The sequence below is a fragment of the Tiliqua scincoides genome, chromosome 2, assembly GCF_035046505.1.
Source record: "Tiliqua scincoides isolate rTilSci1 chromosome 2, rTilSci1.hap2, whole genome shotgun sequence".
In the NCBI taxonomy this organism is placed as follows: Eukaryota; Metazoa; Chordata; class Lepidosauria; order Squamata; family Scincidae; genus Tiliqua; species Tiliqua scincoides.
Window position 1 is genome coordinate 225,162,345 of NC_089822.1, and position 17,264 is coordinate 225,179,608.

A 17,264-nucleotide genomic window follows, 5' to 3' on the forward strand; every position below is an offset into this window, starting at 1 on the left:
ATCACAAACAAGTCGCTTGGCACCCACTGTTCTAGGGACAGGGATGCAAGAATTCCTTTAGAGTGGAAGAAAGAACTCCCGTGGACAAGGCAATGGGAACCAGGCTCAGAGAGGGCGTCATTTCTTTGGACACAGTATTATTCTGGGTGGTGAGAGCAAAAGAGAGGCATCTCCTCCATTTTGCTCTCTCTACCTGGAACGGCTCCAAAGGGAAGAGGGAGGGGCCACTTGCATGGCATGTTCAGGCACCTGTAAACACAGTGCTGTGACCCTCCTCTAGCTACACTACTGCTGATCCAACATGGTCAGCTTCTGAACATGGAAGAGGTTGCTACATGGACACAGAAGTGTCACCCAATGTGAGCACTCACTGCATCACCCCCATGATGGACCGCCTCCTGTCCCAAACTGCACAGTGTAAATTACAATATCATACGCACAGCTAAATGCAGTGGCATCATTAGCGTTGGTGTCAGCCCCATTAACTTTATTTATTTATTTATTTTACTATAGGACAGTACTGGTCACCCAACAAATTAGTAACCAACAAAAAAAAAACCAGTGGCCAGCTTTTTGATATTCAAACAACTGAATAAGAGTTCTAGTATTAACTCAGATACATGGAAATAAAAGCTGACTCATACTAACACCTTATTGGTTCCTTGCTGTGTCATAGCACCTCATTGGCTCTCAGAACAGTCAGTCTCATTGGTCAGTTCTGAGTTAAGAAAATTCACTTTTTGTTGCATAAGTCAGCTGTGTTTTCCTTTTCTGGTTATTTGGCTATAACTTTTGATTGAACACAGGTATTTCAGTGCGGTTTGTTTCATTGCAATCTGCATGAAATTCCACATTGTGTGATATATAACATGATGGTATTATTCAAAAATACCAAGGTTTTCACAATTTTGGCAAGTAGTGATGTCACCCCCCCTCCCCGTGTGCATCACCTGGTGCAGTCCACACCCTGCACCACCTAGCAATGCCACTGCATGGACATATGCTCCAGTTATGCAGTTTACTACAGACTATGCTTGTTTTCTTGTACCTGTACTTGGTAAAACATTGCCCCTAGTTAACCTAAGTGCCCTTTCACAGTTTGACAGCCCTATTTGCAGGCACTAAAACTGGGGAGCCAGTGCAGTAATTTTCAGGTGGGACACAACTCAATGACACTCCTATTAGTTCCTTTTGGCTGGTAGCAACAATTTTCCCCCTACAATCTCCTGGAACAATGGCATACAAGCATTCATGATTCTTTACCACTCCAAGGGGACTTCTGGTGTGTGTGTGTGTGTGTGTGTGTGTGTGTGTGTGTGTGATTTTATACCGTATATAAAGTAATACGACTTGCCCACATGTGCACAAAAAATATTGACCAAATGGAAAAGTGGAGAATGTGAGATTCTCCTCTCTTGCTCTGAGGTACTAGGATTATTACCCATCCCAATGGGCTAGAAAAAGTGGAGACGATGGGCTGGAAGGTCCTAAGTAACAACACTGCATAGTATTTCTTTCCTGGAAATGATACACCCAGGACAAAAGTGTTCTGGATCCTGGACAAGACAGTCACTGCCTCTACAGCCATAATCCCTGAAGTGTCTGCCAAGGCATACTAGCCTGCTGCAGCAGAACAGTGAGTGTGCCATAGAAAATAAACACGTAAAATAATTAACAGCTCCTGTGAGCCCAAAGTATCCACCCACAGAGGAGGCTGCCAGCTGTACTGCTGCATGATTTGCTCCAATCAGTGGCCTCAAGCACTGGTTAATTCTGCCACACCTCTGACTGGATCATTCCGTCACTCCTGATGCAGAAGTGTGGAAGAAAAACTTTGTCAAGAGAAGGTACACCCAGAACAGTGACTCATGCAGAGACTCACAAGAACGCAGGAAATTGTCATTGACTAAGGGTGCAATCCTATCCTGTGCAGGAACAGGCAAACCAAGAGGCTTGTGCTGTACCCAGCACAGGATAGGTGCCTAAAGCCGCTCAGCCAGAGGTAAACGTTTCTCCTTACCTCCAGGTAAGCCACCCTGGCTTCTATGGGTCTCCTTGGACTTGCGCCACCTCCTGAGGAGAGCGGGGCGACTTGAAGCCCTGCCTCCTGGATCTAACCTCTGCCTCCCGTCCCCAGGCCGCCCACCCACCTCCCACCCCACAATGTCTCCCTCCCCCCTCCTTTCCACCTTGTCCCCTTCCATCCCAGAGTCTTGCGTCAGCCATGCTTGACCAACACAAGACTCGGAGCCTCAGTCGCCACAGAGGCTTATTCCAGCCTCCGCAGGCCGGTACACCTCTGTGCGCTGGCCCAGCCAACTCACAAGGAGGCGCAAACGTGCCTTATGGCACATTTACAACCCTCGTGGGCCGGCGTATGGAACTTGCGCTGGCCCCAGTGCAGCTCTGGATTGCGCTGTAAGGGCCCAATCCTCCCCAACTTGTCAGCAGTATTGCAGGAACAAATGTTCCCTTACATTAAGGAGGCCTCCACGGCTGCCCCCCCCCCACTCAGGATGCAGTGCATGCCCCATTGTCACAGCTGCATCAGTGATGGAAATTTGGATAGGACTGGGCCCTCAGTCAGACCACTGGTCCAGCTAGCTCAACAGAGCTTCCACTGACTGGCAGTGGATGTCCAAAGTTTCAGACACAAGATTTTTCCCAGTCTTGCCTGTAGATTACAGGAACTGAACTTCTAGTATACCGTGCCCCTCTTTGTGTTTGTTTCTGAAAGCAGGGACAGTTCTAAAGTAATATTTTTAAAGGCATAAGATGCCTGGCACAGAATACACTTCAGCTGATTGCAACCCAGACTCAGACAGCAAATGTCTTCAAGATGAAAAATCTCTGGTCTGAAGTCCAGTTTGGGCCTACGATGAAGATCATAAGAGGGCTGCCTTCCTCCTATGTGACAAGGCCTAATGCAGAATTTTGTTCTCTGTACAAAATTGTTCCAACAAGAACCAGTTAGACACATATCATTAATTGCACAGTGATTTGTAAGTCTAAAACTATTCTTGTCGAAATACTACACTCCCCACAGTAAATATGGGTCTGCTCCACTTACATTTAATCCTTGTTCTATAAACAGAACCACACTTTTATGCAGTCTGTTTTACACTCAACTGCAGTCTATTTTTAAAAGTCTCTTTTACAGACTTTTGACTGCCACCTGTAAATCATGTCACTTCAAGCTCTGTTTTCCACTAGCCACAAAGCTGGAAAGTCTGTCCCAGAATGTTTGGGCTGAGAACTAACACCTCTCTAAACTGAATGCTTCTGAAACTAACCATGCAAACCTAGGCATGTCTATTCAGAGAAGTATGGTAAGGCTAGTTTAGTTCAAAGACACTTACAGGTAAGTGTGGGTAGGAATGCACTGTAAGGTCCTCCTCACATGCACCTGCAGTGATATGAAAGCTGCTTTCTCCAAGGAGGAATGCCAAACTCTTGAGCTGGGTGTCAAACCCGTTTCATTCCAAACAACACAGTCCTGGAACGTGCTGGAATCCCTAGCATGTACGCACTACTGAAACAGAGATGCCTGCGTTGGCTTGGTCATGTCGTGAGAATGGATGATGGCCGGATCCCAAAGGATCTCCTCTATGGAGAACTCGTGCAAGGAAAGCGCCCTACAGGTAGACCACAGCTGCGATACAAGGACATCTGCAAGAGGGATCTGAAGGCCTTTGGAGTGGACCTCAACAAGTGGGAAACCCTGGCCTCTGAGCGGCCCGCTTGGAGGCAGGCTGTGCAGCATGGCCTTTCCCAGTTTGAAGAGACACTTGGCCAACAGTCTGAGGCTAAGAGGCAAAGAAGGAAGGCCCATAGCCAGGGAGACAGAGCAGGGACAGACTGCACTTGCTCCCGGTGTGGAAGGGATTGTCACTCCCGAATCGGCCTTTTCAGCCACACTAGACGCTGTTCCAGAACCACCTTTCAGAGCGCGATACCATAGTCTTTCGAGACTGAAGGTTGCCAACTAGTATAGCAATCATAGTGCCTGCTGGGGGCCGGAACTGACATCATAAAGCAGGTGATGGCAGAAATAAACACTCTGTTCTTACATAGTAATTCATTAGCTGTAATGACAGAAGAGAAAATGTGCAAATCTTATTCATAATTTTAAGAAATGAGAGAGCCCAATTATAATGGGGGACGGAGACATTGTTTCTGGGGGCCACATGTGGCCCACGGGCTTTATGTTTGACACCCTTGCTCTACAGCATACATGTCAATCATGTCATACTGCAAGGCTTTTTCCCACCTGATCAATGCCTTACCCCAGGGCAATTCAAGTCTCCATTCAACTATTAAGTTTTTGTATTTGAGAATTTCTATCCTGCCTTTCAAAAATAGAACCACTCCAGACAATGCAGAACTTAACAAAATTAACTGTGAAAAGAATGCATAAAATACAGCAGATTAAAGAGTAAGCTGTAAATAACCGACAAGGTCATCACTGGCAACAGATAACTCCAAAAGCCTGTCAAAAAATTCTGCAGCTAGTACTGAAACACTGGCAAAGTGTTTAGCCCACAAAAATAAGGTTTCCAGTCAAATCTTATTTTCTAGTAGTCAGCTGTGGCCCAGTCCAACCACAATGTCAGTAGGCCTTACTTCTAAGTAAGAATGCTTAAGATCATAGCTCTAAACAGATTGATGGCTCTATTTCGATATTTTAATAAAAGTTCCTTTTGATTAAGCAAACGAACAGACAGCTTCCCGATTCCTTTTCCTTGCAAGTAAACCAATCTTGTAGTTTTTTTTTTTTTTTCAGGAAATGTTAAAGATACTTTTATTTATGTTTGCTTCAAATGGTTTCTTAACTGTATGGTTTCTTAGTTACCCACCTGGTTAACATATTATGGGTTTTAAGGTCTCATGTGAACTGACAACTACAGTAAGAAATTCCTCTTTAAAAAGACTCATCTTCCAAAATAGCAAACTCTGAATCTTAGATGCAGAGATCACACATTGCTAGCATTTGAAATGCAATACTGTTTCTCCGCAGATTGAGGATCTCAGGAAAACTGAGATATTGTGCATAGCTAGAGCAGTGCAAAATGGTAAGTACTACTGGAGGCTCCTGAACACGAGTGCATTGCTGTTGCTGCCTGAATGGCTGTGAGGGGGAGGAGCTGATCACACTTGTGGTCAGGAGCCTGCATTACATACCAGTTTGCACCCCTCTAGCTACACTACTGTGTGCAAGAGCAAAAGGATAGACCTGGGCATACAGGCTATTGATCAACCCATTTTTGCTGGCTTGTTTGAAAAGGAAAATGCAGTGATGACCATTTGAACTTTTGTACACTTCAAGTTAGCTGTTAGGATACCTCTGGTGTTGAGGTTTAAAGTGTTTAGGAATGGATAGGATACCTCTGCTTGATTGGATTTTACGTGTTGCGCTTGTTTTCCCTTTTTCCCTTCCTTTTCAGTGGCATAGCTAGAGGGGTGCAAAACACTAAGTTTTTCAGGGAGCTTCACCGCAGCATGCAAGCAGCCCCTCCCTTTTGGAGCCATTCCGGCCGTGGGAGCAAAATGGAGGTGAATGCCTCTGTTTTGCTCCCACCGCTCAGAATTTCTCTGAAGAGGAGGGGGAGGGACCGCTTGCACACTGTGGTGAGGCTCCCTGAAAAACTTAGCGTTTTGCACCCCCTCTAGCTATACCACTGCTTCTATCTATCTTGTTCCCTATCTAGACCTACGTATCTAAAAACAAACTGTTTTTAGACATAATTTAATTACATTGAAGGCATAATTTCATTATTAGAAGCCTCTTTTCCTCCTAAATGTCATAAGAACATAAGAGAAGCCCCACTGGATCAGGCCTGGGGCCCATCTAGTCCAGCTTCCTGTATCTCACAGTGGCCCACCAAATGCCCCAGGGAGCACACCAGATAACAAGAGACCTCATCCTGGTGCCCTCCCTTGCATCTGGCATTAGTCGCTCTCTTTTGCGCCTTTTCCATTTCCACTATGTCCTTTTTGAGATGTGGCAACCAGAACTGGACACAATACTCCAGGTGTGGCCTTACCATAGATTTCTACAACGGCATTATAATATTAGCCGTTTTGTTCTCAATACCCTTCCTAATGATCCCAAGCATAGAATTGGCCTTCTTCACTGCCGCCACACATTGGGTCAACACTTTCATCGACCTGTCCACCACCACCCCAAGATCTCTCACCTGATCTGTCACAGACAGCCAGAACCCATCAGCCTATATGTGAAGTTTTGATTTTTTGCCCCAATGTGCATGACTTTACACTTACTTACATTGAAGTGCATCTGCCATTTTGCTGCCCATTCTGCCAGTCTGGAGAGATCCTTCTGGAGCTCCTCACAATCACTTCTGGTCTTCACCACTTGGAAAAGTTTGGTGTCATCTGCAAACTTAGCCACCTCACTGCTCACCCCTGTCTCCAGGTCATTTATGAAGAGGTTGAAAAGCACCGGTCCCAGGACAGATGTCATACCCAAAGGGATAACACATCTGTTTTTTAAACATTCAAGTTGTTGTTCCACTGAAATATATAATTCCGCTCCTTTATTTCTTGTATTACCCTTGCATTACTCTACCCCTGCTAATTGGGTAAGAAGCACTTTTTCAAGTGGGTGCTCCTCTTTTTAGCAGGGGGAGAGTAACTGGCCCACCTCACCCCAGCAGTGTTTTTTCTAGTGGCTGTCTGCTGGTGTTCTCTTTGCATCTTTTTAGATTGTGAGCCCTTTTGGGACAGGGACCCATTAGTTATTTGATTTTTCTCTATAAACCGCTTTGTGAACTTTTAGTTGAAAAGTGGTATATAAATACTGTTAACAATAATAATAATATTTCTTATCAATGATGAAAAATCTTTTAAACTACACTTACACAAAAAAAAACCCCTCTTTCTATACCACTCATGTGGTTTCACCACGTATTTCAGCATCCTCCCTTTCTAACGTGGACAATAGTTCAATTCTGTATGCCTTTACAAACAACTTCCCTCAGGTAGTTGGACATTTGCATCAACTACAAATAATGTTGCTCCTTCAATGCAATTGCTAATGTCACTTTGACTGCTGGATATTCTGACCTCTATTTTCAAAAGAATCCCCAAGGGACGGGGAGCAATGCAAACAGAAATGATTCTTTTGGCAAATTGCACGTGCTGCCATTTGGTAACTGATTAACGATGCTGCCTGACTCAAACTGTCATTATGTGATTTCTGTCATCCCATGGCAGGAGCTGAGATCAAGCCAGAAAAGCTCACCTCTGCCAGTGTTGAAATGATGTACTGGGTGGAGAACACAGGCTTTGACGTCATTCCAATAGGATGAAACTCAGCTGTTTGTCCAAAGCAGGGATTGCAAGTAAGTATCTTGGGAAATGGAGAAGTTACACAAGAGTGGAATAATATACCTGACCAGCAAGTCTATTGATCACTCCACTTTGCTGGCTTGAGAACAGAAGTGCAACTACAGCAGCTTGAAATTTGATACACAACTTGCCTGCCAAAAGGAATTCAAATGCATGATCAAAACTATGGATTAAGATTCAAAGTGTAATATTCTACAGCTAAAAGAAAAGGATGTTTTGATGATCCCTTCCACAAAAATGCAGTATTCAATATTTCAGAAAGGCTATACAGTGCACAGTATTATATATCACTTTTCCACATTTATTTATTTATTTATTTATTTATTTATTTATTTATTTTTACGGGGATCTTCTTGATAGTGGTGGCCAGGTCATCATAAAATTTGTCTTTGGCTTCTGCTGGAGACGACAGAGTCGGTGCATAAGCACTGATGAGAGTGACAGGTCCTGCTGATGGCTGGAGCTGCAGGGACAAAATTCTTTCACTTCCCACAGTAGGTGGGATGATGGATTTCAGCAGGGTATTTCTGACTGCAAAGCCAACACCATGTTCCCTGGTTTCGTTTGGTGGTTTTCCCTGCCAGAAGAATGAGAAATTTTGCTCCTTGACAGATCCGGAATCTGGCAGCCTTGTCTCTTAAAGGGCAACGATGTCCATCTGCAGTCTGCTCAGCTCCATGTCGATGACAGCTGTTTTGCGTGCATCGTCTATTGCTTGCAGGTCATCGGAGAAGCCAGGTGTCATTGTCCTTACGTTCCAGGTGCCCAGCTTTAGGGCAGGAGTTTTCTGTTTTCTATTGCATGGTGCAGAGTTGTCGATCCGCTTGTCGGTTTTCACCCTAGACCCCACGCACCCCGTGAGGTTAACGGACCGTGGCGAGGCAACACCTTACTGGCTGGGGACTGCCCAGCTTAAGGCGGGCGGTAGCTGCCCAATGAGATGCAATGATCTCTCCCACCGTCGGAAGCAGCCCCTGGCGTCATGCCCTACGCCAATCGAGCAAAGACTTATAACCCGTAACTGCTGCTTCCCGTGTTGTGCCGACGCCGTATGGCGAAGTTGGAGTGCACTTCTCCAACTTCTCGAAGTTGGAGTGCACTCATGAGTACACTTCTGTACTGCAGCGAGTCATGGACTCTTCACTCACAACAGGAGAGGAAACTGAATGCTTTCCACATGCGCTGCCTCCGACGTATTCTTGGCATCACCTGGCAGGACAAAGTTCCAAACAACACAGTCCTGGAACGTGCTGGAATCCCTAGCATGTATGCACTACTGAAACAGAGACGCCTGCGTTGGCTCGGTCATGTTGTGAGAATGGATGATGGCCGGATCCCAAAGGATCTCCTCTATGGAGAACTCATGCAAGGAAAGTGCCCTACAGGTAGACCACAGCTGCGATACAAGGACATCTGCAAGAGGGATCTGAAGGCCTTAGGAGTGGACCTCAACAAGTGGGAAACCCTGGCCTCTGAGCGGCCCGCTTGGAGGCAGGCTGTGCAACATGGCCTTTCCCAGTTTGAAGAGACACTTGGCCAACAGTCTGAGGCTAAGAGGCAAAGAAGGAAGGCCCATAGCCAGGGAGACAGGCCAGGGACAGACTGCACTTGCTCCCAGTGTGGAAGGGATTGTCACTCCCGAATCGGCCTTTTCAGCCACACTAGACGCTGTTCCAGAACCACCTTTCAGAGCGCGATACCATAGTCTTTCGAGACTGAAGGTTGCCAACTATTTATTTAGTTATTTAGTTATTTAGTTATTTAGTTATTTAGTTAGTTAGTTAGTTAGTTAGTTAGTTAGTTAGTTAGTTAGTGTATGGCATATAATACATGGACTTATATATCAATTAGACTAGATCAAATGTCAATGTCCAGTTCGTCCTGCCATTCAATGATGAACTTTTCCACAAAAAGCAATGCAGAGTGCAGTTTGTATAGCTAATTAAACAAATTGCCCCAAAAGGCAATCCCCTCTTTCTAGCCTTCTCTCTCTTTCTCACACACACACATGCACTAGCAACAGATACTGAAAAAGTCATCATGCTAGGATAAAGAGGGACAGTTACTCTCTCCCCACTAAATATAAGAGAAGCACCATTTCAAAAGCTAATAAAGTTATGATGTCTTGCAAGTAAAGAGCAGAAACATGTGAAGAAATTGGGGCTGCAATCTTGTCAGGGATTCTTAGCAGGGATTTGAACAAATTGAACTTCGTGATGTTGACTTCCAAATAGATATGCATCAGACTACACTGAGGGCAGGAGGTCTGGCTCAGTTGGTAGAGCTGCCGCCTTGTATGCCTGAAGATCTGAGGCTGCCAGTTTGAAACAACCGGAAGTATCCGAGAACTGACAACATGCTGATATACTGATGAGCGGACTCTCAGTGGCAGAGAGGAGTTGCCGTCAAGTGGAGCGTGGGAGGCAAAGACCGGGAAGGAGTCCATCTGGAATGAGGAGTTCTATGAAAGACTAGAACTATTCAATTGTAATAACCCCTACGGGGGGTTAGAACAACCTGCCTATGTAAACCGCCTTAGATTAAAGTCTGAGGAGAAATCTGACGGCCAAGAAAGGCGGTATATAAATACCTGTATAAATAAATAAATAAATAAATACACTGTGAAGGTGTGATGTTGAGTACTCCAAATCCCCTGTGAGAGAAAAAAACGTATATGTAGAAAGATCCAGCACCTACAAGAATGGGACCTATTCACAATTAGAGATGTTTCTGGGTGTTGCAAATAAGCACAGGGCACAGTTCTTGGAAGAGGAAGTCTGAATCTGAGGATTCTGGTCTTGGCAGCATTATACCTTCTCAGGCCTGACATACAAGCACAGCCTAGAATGCCCAGCAAGATGTAGGTACATGGTCATCATTTCCTTGGTTTTCTTGCCTGAAGCAAGAGACAACCCATAGGCCTGCTCCCAAGTAGGGTTGCCAGCTGCTCAGACAAGAGAACCTCACATTCTCTTGTGCTTTTAACAGCAGCTTAAACAGCAGAAATGAGCAGGTAATGTTCCTGAAGGCCTGGTGTTAAGCATTATCATTTAGAATTGTCTAGAAATCAAGCTACAATTAAAAGAATCACAGAAGCCAGGGCTAGCAGAAGGATAGCCTGTCTAGCCTCAACGATTAAAAAGAAAAAATCAAAAATTTAGCAGGGGAGATCCCAAGAAAGGGAGAGGTATAGGTAGCAAGGGTAGGGCATTTGGGAATGTTGAGAAGTGTGTTCAGAAAGCAGACTTGCCTTGAAATACCTTATGAATAACGGGAAGAGGACTCTCTATCTTATCTATCTAATCTCAACAGCGATTTCAATAAGTCAACCAGGGAAAACATGGTATGACTTTGTCTCCTTTTTACCATAATCACATGGATGGATGCCAGGTTGTTAGAACTACCTTTCAGTCAAACATCAATTAAATTTACAGAACCTGCTTAGCATTCAGTAGCCCCAGGGAGACCAGGTATCCTCTTTCTCCAGGACATGTGAAGTCCTGGAAAAGAACCTAAATTTCCTTTTTTCTGTGAGTGGGCCCCTGCAGGCAGCATGGAGCTTTCTTGTAATTAATAAATTATATGTAATATAGTTTTAAATTTCGTAAATAATATAGTGTTTAAAATAACCACATGAAATCAATATATGAGTGTTTTTTAGCTTTTATTTTATCATGGCCTACAATTTTCTTGGATGTCCTACATTTTGGGGTGCCTTGTCTTCTTCTGCAGTTCTGACATCTGGTCAGCCTGAGTAGCCCAAGGACATAGAGCAGTCTCTCCATCCTAGTAGCTCATACTTTGGTACTGTGATGAAGAGCTTAACAGGCTAAACTGGAAAAGCCATGATTGCACACTGGACATTTTCTGCAGCATCCCAGCCCTGAGCAGAGTCCATATCTTGACACTATCTTGCTTCCATCAGCGTAGCTACAGGATGGCAGCAGCTGCAGCCGTTCTATTTATAGTCCAATCAGGTGTCAGCTAAAAGCGTTTGCACTTTCTATAGATTATACCTCAGGTTCAACCAGAAATTGCTCCAGAGCAGGGTAATGAATTAGCGCAGGTTAAAGGAACAGATGCATCTTAATTGAACGCATCTGGGAAAGGACATTCTCTGGCCTTCTGCCCAAGCTTCTCGCAAGTTCTCAGAAAGCCAAACAACATTGTGCATAGAGAGAAGTGTGAGGTGTTGTTGTTTTTTTCTTTTCAGGGCCCAAAATTATTTACAGATGCTTTAAACTGCCGCCTCTTCCTTACATATAAATTTGGCTGAATATATCAGTGAAGCGGCAGTGTGCTAGGCTGTCACATGTGCTTTGACAGGTGCTGAGAAACAAAAGAGCCAAGTGCTGATTACACGTCGATTTTGATGTTGCTCCTCTCGCTTGCACCTGTGTGCACATAGCTGAAACTTCATCTGTTCTTTCTTAGGGATAGAATGAATGGACTGAAATATGTGAGCATCTCATTGTTTTCAGCTCTTTTGTTTTTCTCCGTCTCATAAACATCTGAGCACGTGCTGTTCCCTCTGCTACTCGGTGCAGTTAAGAGGGTAAGGAAGGCATTCATTGATTTCTTCAGTGTCTGTGTCGCTACATCTATAGCACCACTGAGTGCCTTCTAACAGTTCTCCTCTATTTCTTGCCACCCTTCCATCCTCCTGGATGGGTCTTTTGTGATAACTGAAAGAAGCAGGGCTGATTCTATACAACCACCTGGAGCTACAAATTCAAGTGGGACCTCCATACTGGAAACAGCACACAAGTTCATTTGCCCCAGAATTCTTTGCAGCAAGACCCACTGGTCAGCTGGCAACGTTAGGGATTAGGTACTTTGTGGTTTGAAATGTATTTGTTCAACCTAATTCTGATGAAAAGGGATTCTTCTCCCCCTCCCCCCTTCACACTCCAAAATCCCTTAAAAATGGAGGAGGATTTAATGCAGTTAGGTTTGGGATATAGTGGGGACCTCAATCCTGAAAAATGAAGCATGCATCTTATTATTACAATCAACCTCTAATTTCAAATATATGTACAGTAGAACCCCCTCCTTAAGTTGACCTAATTTTCTAGAGCCTTGGGTTTTTCTAGACCTAATTTTCTATTGCCTTTTTTTCCCCGTATGTTGACTACCCCCCTATGTTGACCAATTCCTCCAGCCCCTTGGGTGGTCAACTTAAAGAGGTTCTACTGTATAAACAGTATTTATTTTTCACATTTTTTCACAGTTTAACATAGAAGCTATGAAACCACAAAGGAGGTTAAAAAACAGAATGACAACTTTATAGTGGCAACCAGTTCTGGTAGTGTAGTGGAAACACACAGCATCCCTCAAGGAGACAGGGTGTGGTGTCAATAGTGGCCCCTTGCTCTGACAGGCCTGGGAAGCATGGTGTTGAAACCAGGGCCTTAGATTGCAGAGAGTGTGCTGCACAATTGCAGCCACAAGGTAACAAGGCCCTCAGGGATGAAAGCAGCACCTGGAGTTTGTGGGTAGCAGAAGGCGGAAAGGTTGGAGGAAGGATGGACAGAAGGAGAGAGAGAGGAAGGATAGACAGATGGACTAACGGACTGACTGTCAAACTGGTAGACTGACTGACTGAATGGAAACTTCTGAGTGGTGGAGAGCTGAGGAGGTGCTGCTGTACTTAGAAGAGCTGCTGCTTTGAGAACTGGGAGGGGGAGCCCTCCCATAGACAAACTACCTACTCTTTGGTGCTGTTGGTGCTGGGGTTCAGCAGGAGTTTTGTATGCTGCTTGAGCAAGCCATGTTTGAGCCAGGGGGACTAATTAGCCCAAAGTGGGCATACATTTTCTAGGCCAAGTTTGGAAAGGGAGTTTGGCAAAGCAGGTAGCAATTATTCCTTTCTACTCCTGGGGGCACTGACCTGCTGTGCAAACTGGATAAGGAAAGCTCAGACAGAGCAACCTTAAATGCAATATTGACACAAGAGGCAGCCTCCAGGATCTGTTGACATCCTGGTTCATAGAACTCTGTGCTTCCAAGCAGGTGTGGCCTTGGGGAGATTAAACTATTGGCCATGGAGCTGGATCCTTCTAGCTGATAGCTGACTGGAAATAAATCAAGGATATTCATTGATTAGAAGTCTGTGCAAAAAAGCAGGGCCATAAGTTTTTGACCATTAATGTTGCCAAATGATCAGAAAGACCTGACCTAAATTGCTCCTGTGTCATGTAACAGTAGCTTGAGCTGCAGAAATCAGCAGGTGAAGCTATTAATAGCATGGAAATAAGTGTTGCTAATATCTATCAAGCTGGTGTTAAAGGTACAGATAGAAACATAAGAAGAGCCCTGTTGGCTCAGACCATGGGCCCATCTAGTCCAGTTTCCTGTATCTCACAGTGGCCAACTAGATACCACTGGGAGCACTCAAGACAACAAGACACAGGTATTGTGTTGCCACTCCCTTGCATCTAGCATTCAGAGAAAGGCTATTCAAAAATGCAGAGGTTGCAAACAGTCATCATGGCTTGTAACCGGTGATGGCCTTTTCCTCTATAAATCAGTTCAATTTCCTTTGAAAGACATTTAGGCCAGGTGCCATTACTATATCCTGTGGCAAGGTGTTCCACAGGTTAAACCATCACATGCAACTTGAAACATGGGGGAAAGTCACTACCCCTGCAAACTTCATCCGTGAAATAGAATGTAGTAGCACCATAGTATCCATTTCTTAAATGGCTGAGGACTAAAAGCGTATTTTCCAAGCAAATCTTGTTTCACAGTTGAAACCTGCTATCCCTGAATGTAACTGTCTTCTAAAAAAATTTCAGGCATTGCAGCCATAGACCTTCAGTAAACTATGGAAAAACAGAATTACACAAATATGGAATTCTATCTTATGATGGGGAAAAAATTACCAAAGGTAATAAAGTGCAATAGTAGAAGCACAGTATTTTTGTCTCGGTTCCACAACCCCTGTCACTGATGGATGCTAGAAAGGGAATCAAATTCATTTGATCTTTGTTCAAGAGATGCAGTTCAGCATGTGTTATCTGTTCATCTATAATTATTTATTTCAAAAATTTATTCCCTGCTTTTGCTAAAAAAGTTCAAAGCGGTTTACAATATTCAAATACAAGTCCAGCCCTTTTATACACGAATTTGACAACACGAATGGGCACTGCAAATGAGCAGGAATGTGCTGATCCCTGGAGAAGGGGAAAAATGCATCCCTTTAAAATCAGTTTAAAAAAACAGAGCAGTCCTTTAACAATATCCTCCTTAATGAGGGGGAGGGGAGCTGGCTGACAATCCATAAATCCTTCTCTCTCCAGGGGGGCCCCCCTTCCCCCTGAGCACTTGCATTGGTGAAGGGAGGGGCTGAGTGAAGCGCCTTTCTAAGCCAGCTTGGAGGACTGATTGATGGATTGTCTTCTTAATGACTCTTATCTTGCATCACAAAGGTCAGCAAGGCTGTTTTTAAATCACAAAGGAAGCAAAAAAAACTTTGTTTTTTAGATTTATTTGCTATAGTGCTGTTTTTTGCCATCCACTTGAGTGCTTGGAACGGAACCCACGCAAATAATAGGCTCAACCTGTATATAAAATGCAACAGAAAGCATATGCTCAAAGCCATGAGCCACTTTGAGTGCCCGGCAGAGAGAGAAAGCGGGATATAAATTTTGTAAATAAATAATATTAAAATAAATAAAGCAACCACAATAATTAGGTAGTTAAGTAAATAACAGCAGCCAGCATACTTAATAAAACAATAAAAATAAGTAACCATGGAGCATACTGTTTAATTAAAAAACCCAGCACAATAGAGAGAAGAAGTTTTTATTTTTCCTTCTTTCATCATCCCGGCAAGAACTGTGTGATGCTTGCACAAACTTAATTAAGAAACAGCAGAGTTCTAGGGCATCATAAAGACTAATAGTTATGCATGTCTACTCATATGTAACTCCCATTGCTTTCAATGGTATTTACTCCTAGGTAAGTATGTATAGGATTGCAGCCTTATTGTGGTGTAAGCGTAATGTATCAGAGGTATTACTTCAGTTGGCAGTTATGTATATAGTGTTACATATATTCAAATGGGTTCAGGCAGAAGAAGAATGTGAGAGAAGTGTCACTATGTAGGCCAGAAGATTCTGAAATGCAAGAGATGGTTGTAGCTCTTTGCCATGTAAAGCACAAAACAAACAAGATCTGGTCAATGGGTAAAGGACGGGTGCAACCATTGGGGACCAGAAGTTTCTGCAGAGCACTGGAGAAGCCACTTCTGTTAGCTTATGTCCTGTTTCTATCTGCAGCTCCTGCTTTTGACTCCATCTTGAGGGAAGAGCCTGGATGATATAGGGCACTGTCTCTGTAGACCAGCATCTAGCATTGGCTATCCCAACTGCATCTGCAGCTAAACTCTCATAAACACTTTCACCCAGTATACATTATTCCACCCAGTATGCTTTTCATTCAGATTTCAGGAACCTTTATTGGCATTAAGTATGCTTTTCATTATGATTTAAGTTGTGAGCAACTTTGTAAGCCTATTCCGGGCTGAAAAGCAGGGTATTATTACCATGAATGATACTTGGCAAGGGCCAAGTGTGAAAAGAAACAGTGGACCACCTGATATCCATCTGTAAGAAGATCAAAGAGACAGACAATTTGGAGAGATATAATAAAGTCATAGCAATGGTGCACTGGAACCTCTGCAAAAGGTATAATATTGCAGTGTCCAAAAACTGCTGGGACCACAAAGCTAAAAATGTAGGGTATATCCTGTCTGAAAAGTGGGGGTGGCTGTTGTTGTTGATGATATGATGCATCAGATTTACCTGTTATTGTTATTATTTGTGTAGCCATTGAAGTGCCTGGTGCTTTACAATGCTTTACAGGGAGGGTTGAAGACAGATGCGCACCCTGAAGTATTCACAATCCAAAATGGATACAAGGTGGGGTGGAGGGAAGGGAGTGGTGTCATGGGAGGTGGTAAAGAATATGCAATTATTTCATGGACACATACTCCAGCTTAGTTGCAGTAAGGTGGACTATCCACTTGGGTAGCTGAATCAACCAAACCTTTCAAGCGGTCATCTGACTTGCTTTGTGAAAAGAAAAAGAAAAATCCTTGCCATTAGTGGATCTGCTAGAAAAGAACGGCTACATCCAGACTGCAGGTTCAAGGGTGGAAAGAAAATGTCCTTCTGGCAGTTTGCAATCTAGTCTGTTGCATGCAGTTTCATCTGTTTTGTGTGTGCTTTCATACGTGTGCAAAGCACTCTTCCTGCCAGTGGATCTAGCTGTGGCTATGCCTTTCTCTCCAACTAGTTTCCTCCCACTCACAAGCAGCTCCTGGGCAGCCCTTGGTACATGTAGACTAAACATGTGCAATGAGCAGTGTATCAATTTACCAGGGACAGTAAAGTCCACTAGAAATAAATGGCCATTCCTTGACTAAGCAAGAAATTGGCATGAAAAGCTGTCTCAGCAGTGACTTTGCACAGGCAGTGCTTGTCAGTTTCAGTCTAATGGAAGTATTCCTAACTCTTCCCTGCATGCACTGGATCCTTTCAAAGCTTACACAAGAGGATCTTATGTACCCAACGATGCAATATTGTACATGTCTGTGACCAGCCTACAGTATCTTCTGGTCAACTCAGCAGACCTGGGCTTTCAACAGCTGTAAAAAACATAATCTTGGCATCCTGTAGCTGCCCTGTCTACCCAGTATTAGGAAAGTTCATTTACAGCCCAGACTAACTTGGCCTGGCCTGAACCATGCTGGAATGAATATGCCCTAAGTAACCTCTAGAGAAGACAATTGAGCATAGCAGAGTGCTGTTAGTAGCCCTTTCAGCTGAGTTCTCTCTCAGTTTACTTTAACCCCCAAGCAACATGGTTGAAAAAATAAACACTGGAGT